Consider the following 17,145-nt stretch of genomic DNA (forward strand, 5'->3'; position numbering starts at 1 on the left):
CCTACAAATCATATCAGATGGGTTTTATTTAACCTTGTATATTGTGACTTACTTTCCAATCTGGCATAACAAGGAAGAAAATCAAAATACTTTACCCCAAATCATGTTTCTCTGCCATTATCTTGAAATGGCCCGGCAAAGCCATGTCTTATGGGAAACAGCCATATTCTACAGAGAATCCCCTTTCCCCCATTTATTTATTTATTTATTTATTACCTTTCTTCCTTTCCAGATCCAGGAGATAATCAACTAAGTACTAGGCACCCTTTTAGGTCCAATAAGAAACATTTCACAACCTGCTCTCTCTGAAGTCTACTATCTGAGAGCTTCCTCTGCACAATAAAACTTGGTTTCCACAATCCTTTATCTTAACCTGACCATTTTGTTTCTACTGATCCCAGGTCTTCAGATAAACTCAACCAATTGTTAATCAGAAAATGTTTAAATTTACCTATAACCTGGTAGCCTCCTCTTTGAGTTGTCCCGTCTTTCAGAACCAAACCAATGTATTTCTTAAATGTATTTGATTGATATCTCAGGCCTCCCTAAAATACATAAAATCAAGCTGTGCCCCGACCACCTTGGGCTCATGTTCTTAGTGTTATAAAGTTTTGGTGCCACAAAAGAAATAGCACTCGAATATAAAATTTTCTTTTAATTCTCAGCAAGGCAAGGTATTTCTATAGAAGGGTGCACCCTCACAGATGGAGCAATGGTGAGTGCACACTTGGACAAGGGAGGGGAAGGGGTTCTTATCCCTAACGCACATGGCCCCTGCTGCTGTGTCATTCCCTTATTGGCTAGGGTTAGAGGGCACAGGATAAACTAATTCTGATTGGCTAATTTAAAGAGAATGATGGGGTGAGTGGTTTGGTGGGAAAAATGGTTATGACAGAGCAGGTAATCAGAATGACTCAAGGTGGAGCAGGTAATCGGAATGAGTCAGGGTGGAGCAGGTAATCCAAAAAGGTTGATTTATGAGAAAGTTAATTTTAAAAGTAGAAGGCAAAGAATTGAACATACTGACATATTGATTGTTTGAAAATAAATTTAGAACTCATATCTAATATCAGAACCACCTGAGGGCGGTGTCACAGGCCATAGTCACTCATATTTGGCTAAGAATAAATCTCTTAAAGGTTTACTCTCAACATATCCATCCAAAATACTCACTGCCCACATTGCGGAGATGAGCGCTTGAAATCTCTTCTTGTTCTGAGGGTTGCATGATGGTGAATTGTTCTTTGGTCAAAGAAACTCTGTTAAACTTATCTTGTCTGGTATTTTTCTTTATCAGGAAGAAGCTTTGGTGTGGAGTCCAGTAGTCTGAGGCTTCCTGAGAACTAAACAGGTTCCCACCATTCAAGACTCACACTCTAGCAAGGTGATGGGATGGTGGGAGAAAGGGTCAGAGGATGGGGGCTGGGCCTAGGATTGGGTGTGGCTCCTCCAGAGACCACCCAGTTTTGTTTTTTTAAAACCAATTACTTCCCATGGAAGAATAACTTCTGTATTGAAGTTGTAGCGTGAACATGGGGAAGCCATGCGCAGGCTCTGAACTGTCAATAAGCCCTGAGCCGTTCTGGAACTTGCCCAAGCTGGTATGGAACTCCTGGGTTCAAGCAATCCTCCTGCCTAGGCCTCCCAAAGTGGTGGGATTACAGGGGTGAGCCACAGTGCCCAACCTTTAGTGTCTTTATTGACCCCCTACTCTCACCAGACTTTTGTCCAAGCAGTGGAGATACAGCACAGAATAGAGGAAAGGATGTATGCTCTGGGAGCTTACAAGACTATGATAATGTGGTAGAGGGCTAGAGGAGGCATGGAGCATGCTCCCATCCTTGCCAGCCCCCTGGAATCCAGGTGAGCAGGCAACACCCGGAGAGGCTCCCAGCAGGGCTGTGTGTGCTCAGTTTGTTTCTGCCCCGTCTCTGTTTGTGCTTTCCTTATTTGTTCCCCTCCTCTGGTCCTAATGCTGACCATCCAGGCAGGTGCTGGTCACTTCGGTTCTGACCAACAGCCTGGATGGACTCCACATTTCCTCACATAGAGCCTGTATCAGTTGTGGCTCTCAGTCAGAGATTCGGCCCCAGTGCCGCCTCACATCCAACACAGAAGAGCTGCCTCTGTCTCAGTGAGGCCACCATCTTATCAGGATTCACGTTAGGTATCTTAGTGTACTATCTGTTGCTTGAAACTGGGTAATTTATAAAGAAAGGGAATTTCTTTTTTTTTGAGATGCAGTTTCACTTTGCTGCCTAGGCTGGAGTGCAGTGGCATGATCTTGACTCACTGCAACCTCCACCTCCCACGTTCAAGCAATTCTTGTGCCTCAGACTCCCAAATAGCTGGGACTATGGGCACGTGCCACCGTGCCCAGATAATTTTTGTATTTTCAGTAGTGACGGGGTTTCACCATGTTGGCCAGGTTAGTCTCTAACCCCTGACTTCAGGTGATCCGTCCTCCTTTGTCTCCCAAAGTGCTGGTATTATAGGCATGAGCCACCATGCCCAGCCACAAGGGAAATTTATTTCTTACAGTTATGGAGGCTGGGAAGTCCAAGCTCAAGAGGGCCTTCTTGCTAGTGGGGACTCTCTGCAGAGTCCTGAGGCTGTGCAGGGCATCACATGGAGAAGGGGCTGTGTGAGCTCACTTGCTAGCTCAGGTCTCTCTTCCTCTTATAAAACCATCAGTTCCACTTTCACAATAACCCATTAATCCACTAATCCATGTATGGACTATTCCTCTGAAAAGCCCCACCTCTCAATATTGCCACATTGGGGACTGAATTTCACCATGAGTTTGGAGGAGGCAAACATTCAAACCACAGCATTTAGAGTTGCCTCATCAGCACATCCATAAATCTATAGCTACGAGTGTGAGTGGGAGAGCCAGCATGAACCTCAAGCCCTCATATTGAGGGCCAACACGTTACTGTTCACTCAGTGGGAGAACCTGAGCAGTCCTCGCTGGATGGCCGCTGCCTGACCGATCCGCGTATGACACAGGCAAGCAGTGGGGAGACAGCATCCTTTCCTAAAGGTGGATCTTCAAGCTCACCCACCTAGAGGTTAAGCCAATCAAATAATTATCCATGGGCTTGGGGTATATACTGGATACTGAATACTTTTTGCTGTGTTGAATAATTCTATAATAAATATACTAATTTGAAAAGGATCCCTAGGGTCAGTTCCCAATTATTACATCAATGCCAGTGGGGTGAACATATCAAGGTTCACTGTAGATATTAACGACCCCTCATGACTTTGGTATCTCTTCCTTCTTCCACTCCAAATCACAACTATACTCATCCTTAGGGCAGAAATCCTCCCAAGTAGGAGCCCAGGAACCCAGAGGTAAAGGAGACATACATTTAGTATAGGCCAAGGCTTTTATTTATTTACTTATTTTTGAGACGGAGTTTCGCTCTTGTTGCCCAGGCTGGAGTGTAATGGCGCAATCTCGGCTCACTGCAACCTCTGCCTCCCAGGTTCAAGCGATTCTTCTGTCTGTCTCCTGACTAGCTGGGATTACAGGCACCCGCCACCACACCTAGCTAATTTTTTTGTATTTTTAGTAGAGAAGGGGTTTCACCATGTTGGCCAGGCTGGTATCTAACTCCCGACCTCAGGTGATCCGCCCACCTCTGCCTCCCAAAGTGTTGGGATTACAGGCATCAGCCACCGTGCCCAGCCGGCCAAGGTTTTTAACATGCCAATTTGTATTTAATAAGCTTGCTACAGGAGGAAAAACATATGTAGAACCTCTGATCCAATTTAGAAGTTGAGTATGGTTGAGAAACTGTAAAGAGATTACCTATATGCCAGGGCTGGTGGTCCATGCTTGTAGCTCCAGCTATTCAGGAAGCCAAGGTGAACGATGGAGAGTTCAAGCAGACCTGGGCGAAATAGCAAGACCCCTTCTCCAAAATATAACAAAAGCAAAATAAAAGAAATTTGCTATATATGTAAGTTTCTCAAAATATTTCATTAGCAAGTTGGAGGACAGCAGGAGCTGCCTGGCAAGTTGAATCAATGTGTCTTAGTATCCTAGAAATTCATAAATTAACTTGAATTCTATTTTTCCAATTTTTTATTTTGAAAAGTTTGTTTTCCAGAAAAGTTGAAAAAAAAAAAACTGCACAATGAACCCACCTAGACTCACCACTTAGATCCACCAACTATTAACAGTTTGTTACATTTGCTTTACCTCCATATAAAATACATCAGTCTCTGAGGCATTTATATGTCAGTTGTAGCCATTAGGACTCTTATCTAATGATTCAGCACTAACATCCTAAGAACTAGGGCATTCTTGTAAACAGCCATTGTCACACCGAAAAATCTAATGATGACACAATAATACTGCCTAATATATAGTCCATATATAACAACAAAGTTTCTCAGTTGTCCCTCAAATCTCTCTCACAACTTTTTTGCCTTCAATGCAGTGCTGCATCAGGGGTCACTTGATGGACTGACCCAGTTGTTATTTGTCTAGACCAATTCCCTAGCTTGAATTTTTGAAGACTACAGTGCAGGGAAATTGTTTTGCTGAAGGTCTTCCAACCTGGATTTTTCTTATTTTTTTTTCCCAACTTGAGTCACTTAAACATTTTTGGCAGTTATACATGGGTAATATAAAAACCCATTTGTGACATTCTAATGAGCTAATTAGCAAGGCCTTAGATGCAGTTGAGATATGTACTCCTCTGGAGTATGACCTTTGCTGATATAGGTCTGGGTGACATTACTGGACTGTACATTTTTTTTTTTTTAATTTAAAATTTTTTTTGAGACAGAGTCTCACTCTGTTGCCCAGGCTGGAGTGCAGGGGTGCAATCTCGGCTCACTGCAACCCCTGCATCCTGGGTTCAAGCGATTCTCCTGCCTCAGCCTCCCAAGTAGCTGGGATTACTGGTGCCTGCCACCACGGCTGGCTAATTTTTATATTTTTAGTAGAAATGGGGTTTCACCACGTTGGCCAGGCTGGTCTCGAACTCCTGACCTCAAGTGATCTGCCTGCCTCAGCCCCCCCAAAGTGTTGGGATTACAAGCGTGAGCCATCGCACCCGGCTGGCCTTTTTTAAATTTTAAAACATTTTATTTATTTATTGTAGAGTTGGGGTCTTGCTATATTGCCCAGGCTGGTCTTGAACTCCTGGGCTCAAGCCAGACTCCCAACCTTGGCCTCCCAAAGTGCTAGGATTACAGGCATGAGCCACAACGCTGTGTATTCTCTCTCTCTTTTTTTTTTTTTTGAGATGGAGTCTGACTCTGTCACCCAGGCTGGAGTGCAGTGGCACAGTCTCGGCTCACTGCAACCCCTGCCTCCTGGGTTCAAGAGATTCTCCTGCCTTAGCCTCTGGAGCAGCTAGGATTACAGGCATGCACCACCATGCCTGGCTAATTTTTGTATTTTTAGCAGAGATGGGGTTTCACTGTGTTGGCCAGGCTGGTCTCAAACTCCTGACCTCAAGTGATCCACTTGCCTCAGCCTCCCAAAGTGCTGGGATTACAGGTGTGAGCCACTGTTCCTGGCCTTTGTAAAATTTTTTAAAATTGTATTTATTTTAGAGTTGGGGTCTTGCTGTGTTGCCCAGGCTGGTCTCGAACTCCTGGGCTCAAGCCATCCTCCAGCCTCAGTCTCCCAAAGTGTTCGGATTACAGGTGTAAGCCACAGTCCTGCGTATTCTCAACAGCTCCCAATGTGATCATTACTAGTGGCACATTTTAAATCAGGGGTTGGCGGATGGAGATGGAGGTGGGGCAACATATTTGACTTTGAAGACGTTTTCTGTGAATTTTGGAGGAGCGTGTGTGCTACTAGCATCTAGTGGGTGGAGGCCAGGGATGCCGTCAAACATCCTACAAAGCATGGGACCGACCCCACACGAAAGGATTATCCCATCCCAAAAGCCAACAGTGCTGAGGTGGAGAAACCCAGGGGTCTCACCAACGAGATGAAATCTTCCAACCAGCAGATTTCTTGGCACCTACCTTCTTCCCATTCCTCTGTTTCTGAGATAATCCCACTATAAGACATTAAACAGGCTGGGCACGGTGGCTCACGCCTGTAATCCTAGCACTTTAGGAGGCTGAGGCCAGCGGATTGCTTGAGGCCAGGAGTTTGAGACCAGCCTGGCCAATATGGCGAAATACCGCCTCGACTAAAAATATTTTTAAAAATTAGCTGGATATGGTGGTGCGCGCCTGTAATCCCAGCTACTCGGGAGGCTGAGATATGAGGACTGCTTGAACCCAGGAAGCAGAGGTTGCAGTGGGCCGAGATCATGCCACCGCACTACAGCCTTGGGAACAGAGCGAAACTCCGTCTAAACAAACACACAAAAAAGGCATTAAATACACAAATGAGTGAGTAATTTCTCAACACTTGGGAACTTGTAAGTACAGCGTTACACTTTCATATCTCAGTACTGAAATCAGCCCTCTAGTTGGCCTGTGAACGTCCCATGCCTGCCAAGTGTGTCATCTGAGACAAGCATTTCCATTTGTTTGAGTAGGAATCTATCACTCTTATTTGGAAGAAAAGGTGCCAGTCAAACCCCAAAGAGTATTGCTAACTAATAATTGTGCTGCAGTTTAGAGTGTTTAAGGTGCTTTCCAATACCATGTTCTGAAATTTGATCTGACAACGCTTTGGGAGGCGGTTTATTACGATGAGGCTGCGCTGTCGCACTCGAGGAACCGGGTCAGTGACCTGCTGCAGGACACGGGGCTGGCGGGGAGGGGAGAGCGCCTGAACTCAGCCTCCAAGTCCTGCACTCGACTCTGCAGGAGTAAAAACTATTCTTGACGCTACCTCTCTCCCTTCTCCTGCAAACAAGCAACAAAATGCTGAAAAGGCATCTTAACTGAAACGGAAGTCAAATGAATTCGCGTGCGATCATGGGAATTTCTGGCTCCTAACCTTGCGAGTAGAGCTGGGTGACTTCCATTTCTGGTGGGGGAGTGGAAACAGGTTTCTGGGCTTGCAGAAGCCACATCCCGTCCCCACACAACCTAGGCCAGGCCAGCTATTTGTAGGTGAGGCTCCGGGGCTCCAGCTAACCTGAGCTACCTGGGCTGGGCTTTGTGCGGGGAGGCAGCAAGCGAGGTGAGCGGACGACGACGCCGGCCTCTACGCAGTGCGGTGGTGAAGACGTCTCTTCCAGGGAGTCACAGGAAGCAAATCCATCCTTTTAAAGGGCTCGCGTCCCGCGGTCCTGAACCGGCGCGCTGGAGCAGCAATGCGGCGTTCTCCAAGGTTCAGGGCTCACGGCCCAGCCCTGTGATCCAGCTTCCTCAGTCTTCGCGGTGTGCACTACTCAGGACCACTTGCGGCTTACGTCCCAGGACAAAGGGGGCTTGTCCTTTCTTCAACGTCCTCCTGCGCAAAAACGAAGTCCTTCGGAGGCTGCCTGCCTTCCGGGAGAAGCTGCGCCCCCTCAGGCGCCTGGGCTCCGCGCGCCTGCCACCGCCCATTCACCTCGCGCACCTGGCATTCCGGGTCTCCGGCCCCGCCCTGCCGCCCGCCAGGTGAGAAGGACCGGGCCCCGCCCCCGCCGGCCCCGCCCCGCCCCATTGCGCCTGCGCAGTCGGCCGTCGGCGCCAGGCGCCGGGGCGGCGCGGCCGTCGCAGTTCGGCGGGCGCAGTGCGCGTGCGCCCTGGCTGCTGGGGGGCGGGCGGCGTCCGCGGCGAGGGAGCGGGGGCGGGGAGGCGCCGTCTGGCTCGGGCTGGGGCCGGCGGGAGCGCGAACGAGCGACGGCGGAACCCGTGGGCCTGTGGACTGCAGCCTCGGCCGCCAGCAGGTGAGGCTCGCGCAGGGCGGGCGTGGGTCGTGAGAGGGTGCGGGCCGCCGGCAGGCCAGGGGTGCGGCGGCCTGCCCGGGGGCGCAGGTGAGCGCGGCCCGCGCGGGGCCCGGCGGAGCATTGTCCAGCGGGCGGCGCCCGCACAGCGCCCCCTGCCGGCCGGGCCACGGCGGGGACCCGGGCGGGGCGGGCCTGGGCCTCCGGGCGGGCGCGCGCTCCTTTGTTCGCCGGCCCCCACTCCTCAGTCCCCCCATCTCCGCCGCCCCCCGCCAACATGGCCGCCACCCTCCCGTCCCCAGTTCCCCGGCCGCCGCCGGCCCCTTAGCGCGCGCTTTGTTTGGAGCCGGGCGGGGAGGCCCGCGGGCAGGGGGCGGCGGCGCTGCGCAGTCGGGCGCGGGGAGGGGGCGCTGCGCCAGAATGCGGGCGGGGAGGGGGAGCGTTGCATAATCCCGGGCCGGCGACGGGGGCGGGGCGGGGGGAGGGGCGGGACCCCGGCGCGGCGGGTCGGGTCACCCCGGGGACGCGGGCCTGCCCTCGGGCCACCCCTCCCAGGCCCGGGGGATGGCCGCGGACCTTGCAAGTTGCGGGCTTCGCGGATCCGCGGGTTTCCGCGGCGCCGGAACGCCCACCGGCCAGTCCTCGCGCCCGCGCAGCCCCTTTCCTGATGCGCCCGTCTCCTCGCCGCCCTCCGTGGGGGCGCGGCGAACGGGTTGCGTGCTCTGGAGAGAGACAGGCACTTTCCTCTCCATCGTGAGTGACCTTGGATGTATTCGTCAAGGAATGTGTTGAAATGAATTGTGCGATGCGGGAACTGCGCAGCGCCTCGGGTTTGGCTTTCTCGAGCATCTTATTGCATTGATTGTGCGTTCTCGATTTTACAGAGGTTCGTTTTGAGTAATGGCTTCAGTAATGTCATCGCATACGCATTTCGAAGTTTGTTTATGCATTTGTTTTTACATTTATTCTCTTTTTATTTATAATTTTTGAATCAGATTTTGTGTTTTGGAGAGATTTTCCGTGCGTGGTGGAAGTGTTTTTACTCTTGGTAAATATGGATTGTTTGACTATTTTATCACGTTCATCGCAAAACAATACCAGGAACATTTAAATGTCTTAAAGGATTTCACGCTACATGACGTGTGCCAAAGACTACTTACGCACCAAAACGCGAATACCTGTCTAACTTTTTTTCTATTGGAATTTTCTGGAAGGAATTCTGTGCAATCCGAAAGGATTGATGGAGGGTACAGTAATTGCTTTCTACATCGCTTTTGTTAAACAGTGAAAATTAAGCTTGGAGATTTATATCTGGACATACTGAGTTTTTAAACACTCTTTTGAAGTGAAATTTGGGAAGGGCAGGTAAAATGAGTATTCTTCCAACCTCCCTACTCCCCCCATCAGCTTTAGTTAAAAGGCAAACACCAAAATATTGTAGTAGCTGGTAATTTGCAGAACGTTTATCAGATTTGATGATTATATATTAAGGTACAGTATGTGTGTGCTAGTAGATCGTAGATTCTTACGAAAAATAGAATTTCTTTATAATCTTTTGAGTAGCGCAATGGTTACTTTTACAATGGTTATGAATTGGGTTAAGGCAAAAGGGCCAGTATATGTCTTCAGTCATCTTTTTATGCCTGAAATCCAGGGAACAGTGAAAATGGATGTTCCCTGGAACAGCCATTGCGATGCCATATGTTCATCATTGGTGTCCTTACAGTGTATCTCAGATAATTGTGTGTGTCTCTTGTGAACTGAGGGATCACAATATTGATGTGGCTGATGTGTGCCCCTCTGCATTTTGTGGGTAGTGTCTCAAATTTGGCTATCATATTGATGAGAGTTATTAATTTGGTTTTTATTTAGATGGTTTTCACTTCCGAGTGACTTACCTGATTGCACTTAGTTATAACGTTACTGGTTGCACTCCTTAATTGCTAGCATCTTTTTTCTAGTATGTTTGATATACATTCTTTTGGTTTATCCTTTAAAATATGTGCTGAGAAAGCATTTAAATGTTAATACTGTATTTACATTTGCTGGACGTTTAATTCAATGTGTCTTCTTTCCCTTTCCATGAATGAAAAGAAACTGGAAGAAGAGAATCAACTATTTCGTGCAAGTATTTTGTTCAGTTTAGAAGATACTATGGTATTGTGAAAACAGTGTAGTCTGGAGTTTGACATGGAGTCACAATGGCCTTCCAAGTCAGTACAGTCTGGGTTGAAATTGACTCTTTACTGGTCCAAAGCCACATAACTGATTCATCATGCAGCCTTTTTTTAAAAAAAGTTTTTTTTTAAAGCTACTCGAATATGTCAGTTTTATTTTCTCTATATACACATTTATTTGTTACTGAAAATTGCAAAAATAGCACATTAAAGATCCTTTTATTGGAGTTCACATTTTTGGAAACCAGAAAATTCAATAATTACGCTCTTGCCAAACTACCCAGTGTTTTCTTTACATTCTTGCTCCACAAGTTGCTTTACTTAAATTCTTGATGTTGGACTTCATCTCACTGACTTCAGGCTTCTGACACACAAAGGACATTTAGGACCTACTGGCTCTTTGGGTCACATCAGAGAGGAGAGCTAAAGTATGTTGAAGTTACTCAAATACATTCAAGCTACATGGATCTCTTATAAATTACTGGTATCGTGGCAGAAATGAAAATACACCAAAAAAAATCACAGAACTCTTCATCAAAATTATTGGTATACAAGCTGTTCTAGCATAGAGTAGGTTTCTCAACCTAATACATAAAATTGTCAGCAAGAAAAAAAGTACAAGAATGACAGTTTATGGTTGAATTGGCTTGGTGTCATGATTCCCTGTTCTAGCATTCTCAGGCTATCTATGATACAGAAACTGCAGCTCATTTGAATGGTTCTCTTCTTGATTCATTCTGAATTCTCCCTTTGGCCCAGTGTCTACTAGTTGTTTTTCAAGCCAAGAACATCTGTTGAGGAACAGGTATCTCAATTTTACAATACTTACTTTCTGCATAGATAGCAGTGTTCTTACTTCTACTCCTAAGGCAAGCCATCTCTGATGTCCTGGAAGGTCGTTTCTCTCCTATCCAGTTTTTGGAATGAATCTCTGGTAGAAGGGAAGGGAATTAGGTACTAGGGTTGGAAGTCATGTTACTAAAGTTCTTTATTGACATCTCTGAGCAGAAGAAAGGCCCCTGAGTCATCCTGGGAATTTTCTTCAGTGAGCATTTGTGAAGATTCTGGGGTCAAGGTTGGGTTAAACTTTTGTGGTGGGTCCATCCGAGGTCTAGTCAACAGCACTAAGCTCTTCCTGGATCTTTGGGACCCAGCGGAAAGTGATGCCAGTTCTCAAATTGCTACAAGGTAACCTGGAAAGAAATCTATGACCCAGAAAGCCTGAAAACCCAAACTCCAGCAAATAATGGTGAAAAAGCCAACCCGCAAAGCCTTTTAAAACCTTCAATTCCTTAACTATAAACTGGGATAAAACCTATGGTGTAAGTCTGTTCTGAGAATTACGTGAAATGGATTTATAGAGTTTTCAGTACAGTTCCTGAAATACAGCAGCTGACGCCAGTAGATGTTGATTTCCTTCTCCTTTCTGCTTTTGAACTTTGCTGTAGTTGTTAGGATTTTTTTTAATGTGAAGTAAACAGTTGGCTTAGTTGTGCATCAGTATTCAGTCCAATTTAATTTTAAATTACACCTTTACTGGGAACCTATTCATGACCTTAAAATTGCCATAAACCCTTTATAGAACAAGTCATGTTTGGCTAAATATATAAACACAGATGTATCCTTACAGACTTTATAGTCTGATAGAGGAGATACACATGCATATAATGAGGGAATTCTGTGCTGAAGGGTATCTGGGAAGAGAAGGTGATTCTTTTTTTTTTTTTTTTTTTTTTTTGAGACGGAGTCTCGCTCTGTCACCCAGGCTGGAGTGCAGTGGCCGGATCTCAGCTCACTGCAAGCTCCGCCTCCCGGGTTCACGCCATTCTCCTGCCTCAGCCTCCCGAGTAGCTGGGACTACAGGCGTCTGCCACCTCGCCTGGCTAAGTTTTTGTATTTTTAGTAGAGACGGGGTTTCACTGTGTTAGCCAGGATGGTCTCGATCTCCTGACCTCGTGATCTGCCCGTCTCGGCCTCCCAAAGTGCTGGGATTACAGGCTTGAGCCACCGCGCCCGGCCCAAGGTGATTCTACAGAATACCAGAATGGGAGAGGAAAGACATCTGGATGGACAGGAAAGCAGGAGCAGAGGCTAGGAGTTAAAGAGGCCATCGGGGATTTCAATCCCAGCCAAAAGTTAGCCCCTTCTTTTCTCTTCTCTTCTCTTTTTTTCTCTTCTCTTCTCTAATCTTTTTTTTTTATTTTCCTTCCTTCCTCCCTTCCTCCCTTCCTCCCTTCCTTCCCTCCCTCCCTCCCTCCCTCCCTCCTTCCCTTATCTTTCTTTTACTATCTCCTTCCTACCTACCTACTATCTATCTTCTATCCTCTTTTGTGAGTGTGTTTACGTATAGCAGGGGCCGAGAACACCTACCTCATCGGGGTGAGCTTAAATGAAGTAAAATGATTCATAGGCTCCTGGTATACAGTAAATGCCCAGTTGATATTGATGATGATGTCACCACTGCCTACACCACCTGTAGTTTCTTTCCTGTGGCTGATCTGTCTAGGGGTGAATTTGGGGGCCACATTTTATTTTTTTTTTGTTTTTTTTTGTTTTTTTTTTTTGTTTGTTTTTATTTTTTGAGACGGAGTCTCGCTCTGTAGCCCGGGCTGGAGTGCAGTGGCCGGATCTCAGCTCACTGCAAGCTCCGCCTCCCGGGTTTACGCCATTCTCCTGCCTCAGCCTCTCGAGTAGCTGGGACTACAGGCGCCCGCCACCTCGCCCGGCTAGTTTTTTGTACTTTTCAGTAGAGACGGGGTTTCACCGTATTAACCAGGATGGTCTCGATCTCCTGACCTCGTGATTCGCCCGTCTCGGCCTCCCAAAGTGCTGGGATTACAGGCTTGAGCCACCGCGCCCGGCCGGGGGCCGCATTTTAAATTCTGCATGTAACATTAAGGTCTTTGATGTTGAATTTGTAGGTGGGGGAAGCCATTGAAAGGCAGGGACAGGATTGGACCTGTGTTTTAGAACAGTTTGAAAGGTGGGTTAGAGGAATTTGCCTGCGTAGGCTCTTTAATCCCCAGAGTCTAGTCTGTTAGAGAAGCTGGTGAAGTCATTTGAGGCATGGCGGGGGGTATTGGTCTGAACTCGGAATATTTAATGTTATGTTAAATGTGCTTTTTTTTTTTTTTCTCTGAAGGGTGGGGAGGAGGAAGGATTTATTCAATGTGAATATTATTTTACCCAAATGTTGAGAGAATAGATGAAAAGACTAGTAAGGCATCTTTATACCATTTGAGATGTTAGATTATAGTAGCATGTTAACAAAATAGGCAGATTTTTTTTAAAAACTAGATTATATTTCTTTGTAGTTGTTTATGCTTGGGCCTGTCTTTAAATTATTTAACAAATCATATGTTTGAATTACTATTACTTAACCTGACACAGGCCATAAGGAGAGAAAAGAATGTCCTTTTTCGTACTTTTGGGGTTTTTTTTTTTTTGAGGCGAAATCTCGCTCTGTCGCCAGGCTGGAGTGCAGTGGCGCAATCTCGGCTCACTGCAGCCTCCGCCTCCTGGGTTCAAGCGATTCTCCTGCCTCAGCCTCTTAATAGCTGGGTCTACAGGCATGCGCCACGACACCCAGCTAATTTTTGTATTTTTAGTAGAGATGGGGGTTTCACCATGTTGGCCAGGATGGCCTCAATGTCTTGACATCGTGATCCGCCCACCTTGGCCTCCCAAAGTGCTGGGATTACAGGTGTCAGTCACCTCGCCTGGCCTGATTTTTTTTTTTTTTTTTTTTTTTTGGAGGTAGGGGTTTGAATTACTTTCTTTTTTTTTTCTCTCTTGAGCATCATTGTAGACCCATGGGTTTTTAGCACGCAGTGTGTGTTTTTGTGTTTTTAGTTTTGAGAAAGAGTCTTGCTCTGTCACCCAGGCTGGAGTGCAGTGGTGGGACCTTGGCTTGCTACAACCTCCGCCTCCTGGGTTCAAGCTATTCTCCTGGCTCAGCCTCCCAAGCAGCTGGGATTACAGGCATGCACCATCATACCTGGCTAATTTTTTGTATTTTTAGTAAGACGGAGTTTTACCTTGTTGGTCCACCTGGTCTCAAACTCCTGATCTCAAGTAATCCTCCCACCTCAGCCTCCCAAAGTGCTGGGATTATAGGCGTGAGCCACCACATCTGGCTTTATCCAATGTGTTTTAATCAAATACTCACTGTTTTTCCGTAACTTGTCACAACTTGGACGTTTTGAGGTCCTTTCAACCTAGTTCTCTTGGCTTTGACGTGACACGTAATCTCTGAAGCTTTTCTTGCTTTCTGACACGAGATGTCTGAGGTTCACTTTGTGCTTTTCCTGCCAAATACCTATCAGCCGTTTCTTGCAGCTTGTTTTATTGAGGAGTAGAATTTTTGTATCTAAAAATCTAAATTGTTATATGTTCTGACTGTTAGGATGCCCATGCTTTTATAGGACAGACATGGGAAACATACAGATTTTGATTTTTATATTGGTATTTCCAGTTCGAATTTAACATCACAGAGTTTTTACTATGAGCTTATCCTTTTTTTCTAATGTTGAAAATTTACGTTCTTAGCAGCATTAATATAATTGCATTATCTTATAGTAAGAATGTAGTAGTTTGAAAATAACACTAATAACAAGCAACTCTAGGTTTATGTTTGGTTATGGTTCTTTTTGTTCTTAAAATGTATCCGCATAAGCATGTACAGTTGACATTCTGATTTGTAAGGCCATTTGAAAAGCTTTTCTCTGATTTTGTGTTTGATAATTTGGTTTGTTTGCCTGAAATTCTTCAAGAGTTGCTTTAGTTTTTCATTTAATGTATTTTTTAACATGTAGAACATTTATGTGAACATTTATGTAGTTAAAAAATCCGATCTGTGCTAAAAAGTTATGTTCACAGCTTCATTTTAATTCTGTCCCTCCACGAATTTCTCTCCTGCCCCAGTTGTTTCTGCTTTATTCTTCTGATACTTCATTTTTGCAAATGTAAGCATATGTGTATATTTTTATTTCCCTTTCTTACACAATAGGCAGCGTTCTATGCACACTGCTCTGCTTTCTCTTAATATATTCCGGAGATCGCTTCATAGAAGTGCATTCTTTTGTGCTTGCAACTCATCTCCTATTGAACATTTGGGTTGTTTATGTTCTCTTGGCTGTTATAAATATTGCAGCAATGAATAACCTTGTGGGTATAATGTTTTGTATTTGTGCAAATACAGCTTTAAGATAGATTGTGGGGTGAAAGGTAAACACATTTGTAATTTTGTTAGTGGCAAAAGTTACATTTTCTTTTTAAAAGTTTTTTTTTGTAGAGATGACGTCTCACAGTGTTGCCCAGGATGATCTTGAACTCCTGACCCCAAGCAGTCCTTTCACCTGGGCTTCCCAAAATCTTGGGATTACAGGCGTCAGGCACCAATACAGGCTTAAAAAATAACATTTTCAGGCTGGGCGTGGTGGCTCATGCCTGTAATCCCAGCACTTTGAGAGGCTGAGGTGGGTGGATCATGACGTCAGGGGTTCAAAAACAGCCTGACTAACATGGTGATACCCCATCTCTACTAAAAATACAGAAATTAGCCGGGCGTGGTGGCGTGTGCCTGTAATCCCAGCTACTCGGGAGGCTGAGGCAAGAGAATCGCTTGAACCCGGGAGGCAGAGACTGCAGTGAGCTGAGATTGCACCACTGCACTCCAGCCTGGGCAACAGAGGGAGACTCCATCTCAAAAACAACAACAACAACAAAAACCCGTCTCTACTAAGAATACAAAAATTAGCCAGGCATGGTGGCACGCGCCTGTAATCCCAGCTACTCCTAATGAGAATCACTTGAACCTAGGGAGGCGGAGCTTGCAGTGAGCCGAGATCACGCTGTTATACTCCAGCCTGGGTGACAGAGTGAGACTCCATCTAAAAAAAAAAAAATTACATTTTAAAAGGCAGATCTTACCATGTCAGCCTTTTACTTAAAACTCTAAATGGTGGCCGGGCAGGCATGGTGGTTCACACCTGTAAAGCCAGCACTTTGGAAGGCTGAGGTGGGCGGATTACCTGAAGCCAGAAGTTTGAGACCAGCCTGGCCAACATGGTGAAACCCCATCTCTACTAAAAATACAAAAATTAGCCAGGCGTGGTAGTGCATGCCTATAATCCCAGCTACTCAGGAGGCTGAGGCAGGAGAATTGCTTGAACCTGGGAGGTGGAGGCTGCAGTGAGCTGAGATCACGCCCCTGCACTCCAGACTGGGCAACAGAGTGAGACTCCGTCTCAGAAAACAAAACAAAACAAAACAAACTCCGAATGGCTTTCCAGTGCCTTAAGGACAAAAGTTTATAAAGTAGCCTCAAGGGTACACATATATTTGGTGTACACATAGTTTTACATCCCTTAACAATGGGATTCAGAGAACCTCATTGTGTACCTCATAGAGCGTACTTACAGAGACCTATATGGGACAGCCTACTGGCACCTAGGCTATGTAGTATGGCTTAATGCTCCTAGGCTACAAACCTGTACGTTATGTGACTGAACTGAATAGTGTAGACTGTTGGAACACAGTGGTAAGTATTTATATATCTAAACATATCTAAGCACAGAGAAAGTACAGTACAGACATGGTATAAAAGATAAATGGCATGCCTGTGTAGGGCACTTAGCATGAATGGAGTGGCAGGACTGGAAGTTGCACTGGGTTGAGTCTGTGAGTGAGTGGTGAGTGAATGTGAAGGCCTAGGATATTACTGTACACTACCGTAGACTGTATGTAAACACTACAGTTAGTCTACACTAAATTTATAAAAACAGTTTCCTCAGTAATTAACCCTAGCTTACTGTAAGTTTTTAACTTAATAAGCTTTTTAACTTTTTTTTTTTAACTTTTTGTCTTTTTAAATAGCACTTAGCTTAAAACAGCCTCATGATATGGATCCACTGGTTTATGTGGTCTGTTGTTGACAGAAACATCATTAGGTGGTGCATGACTAATTACTTTTGGGCCTCAGCCTCATCTTGTACTATTTTCCCCCTTGCTTTCTTTGCTCCAGCTGTATGGGGCCTCCTTCATTCTCCTGGAATCTCCTCCATCTTCTCCACCAGGAATCTTGGCACTCGTTCTTTTCTTCTGCCTGGAATGCCTTTCTTTGTTAACAGTTATTCCTGGTCTTTAGAGTTTGGCTCAAG

General features: G+C 45.8%; 2 protein-coding genes across 4 annotated transcripts in view; both read left to right on the forward strand.

The window, feature by feature from the left end:
- The window catches only part of CKS2 (CDC28 protein kinase regulatory subunit 2), a 974,690-nt gene that overhangs the window by 4,660 nt on the left and 952,885 nt on the right, over positions 1-17,145 (forward strand). The gene's annotated exons all lie outside the window — the stretch shown is intronic.
- The window catches only part of SPIN1 (spindlin 1), an 86,412-nt gene continuing 75,535 nt past the window's right edge, over positions 6,269-17,145 (forward strand). The window contains exon 1 of one of the 3 annotated variants that reach the window (XM_050761286.1): positions 6,269-7,539. The gene's annotated coding sequence lies outside the window, so the exon portion shown is untranslated. Of the gene's footprint in view, positions 7,540-7,690; positions 7,812-8,477; positions 8,695-17,145 lie in introns of those variants that run through there. The other 2 variants (XM_050761283.1, XM_050761287.1) reach the window with 2 other exon arrangements.

This window comes from Macaca thibetana, chromosome 15, assembly GCF_024542745.1.
Source record: "Macaca thibetana thibetana isolate TM-01 chromosome 15, ASM2454274v1, whole genome shotgun sequence".
Classification (NCBI taxonomy): Eukaryota; Metazoa; Chordata; class Mammalia; order Primates; family Cercopithecidae; genus Macaca; species Macaca thibetana.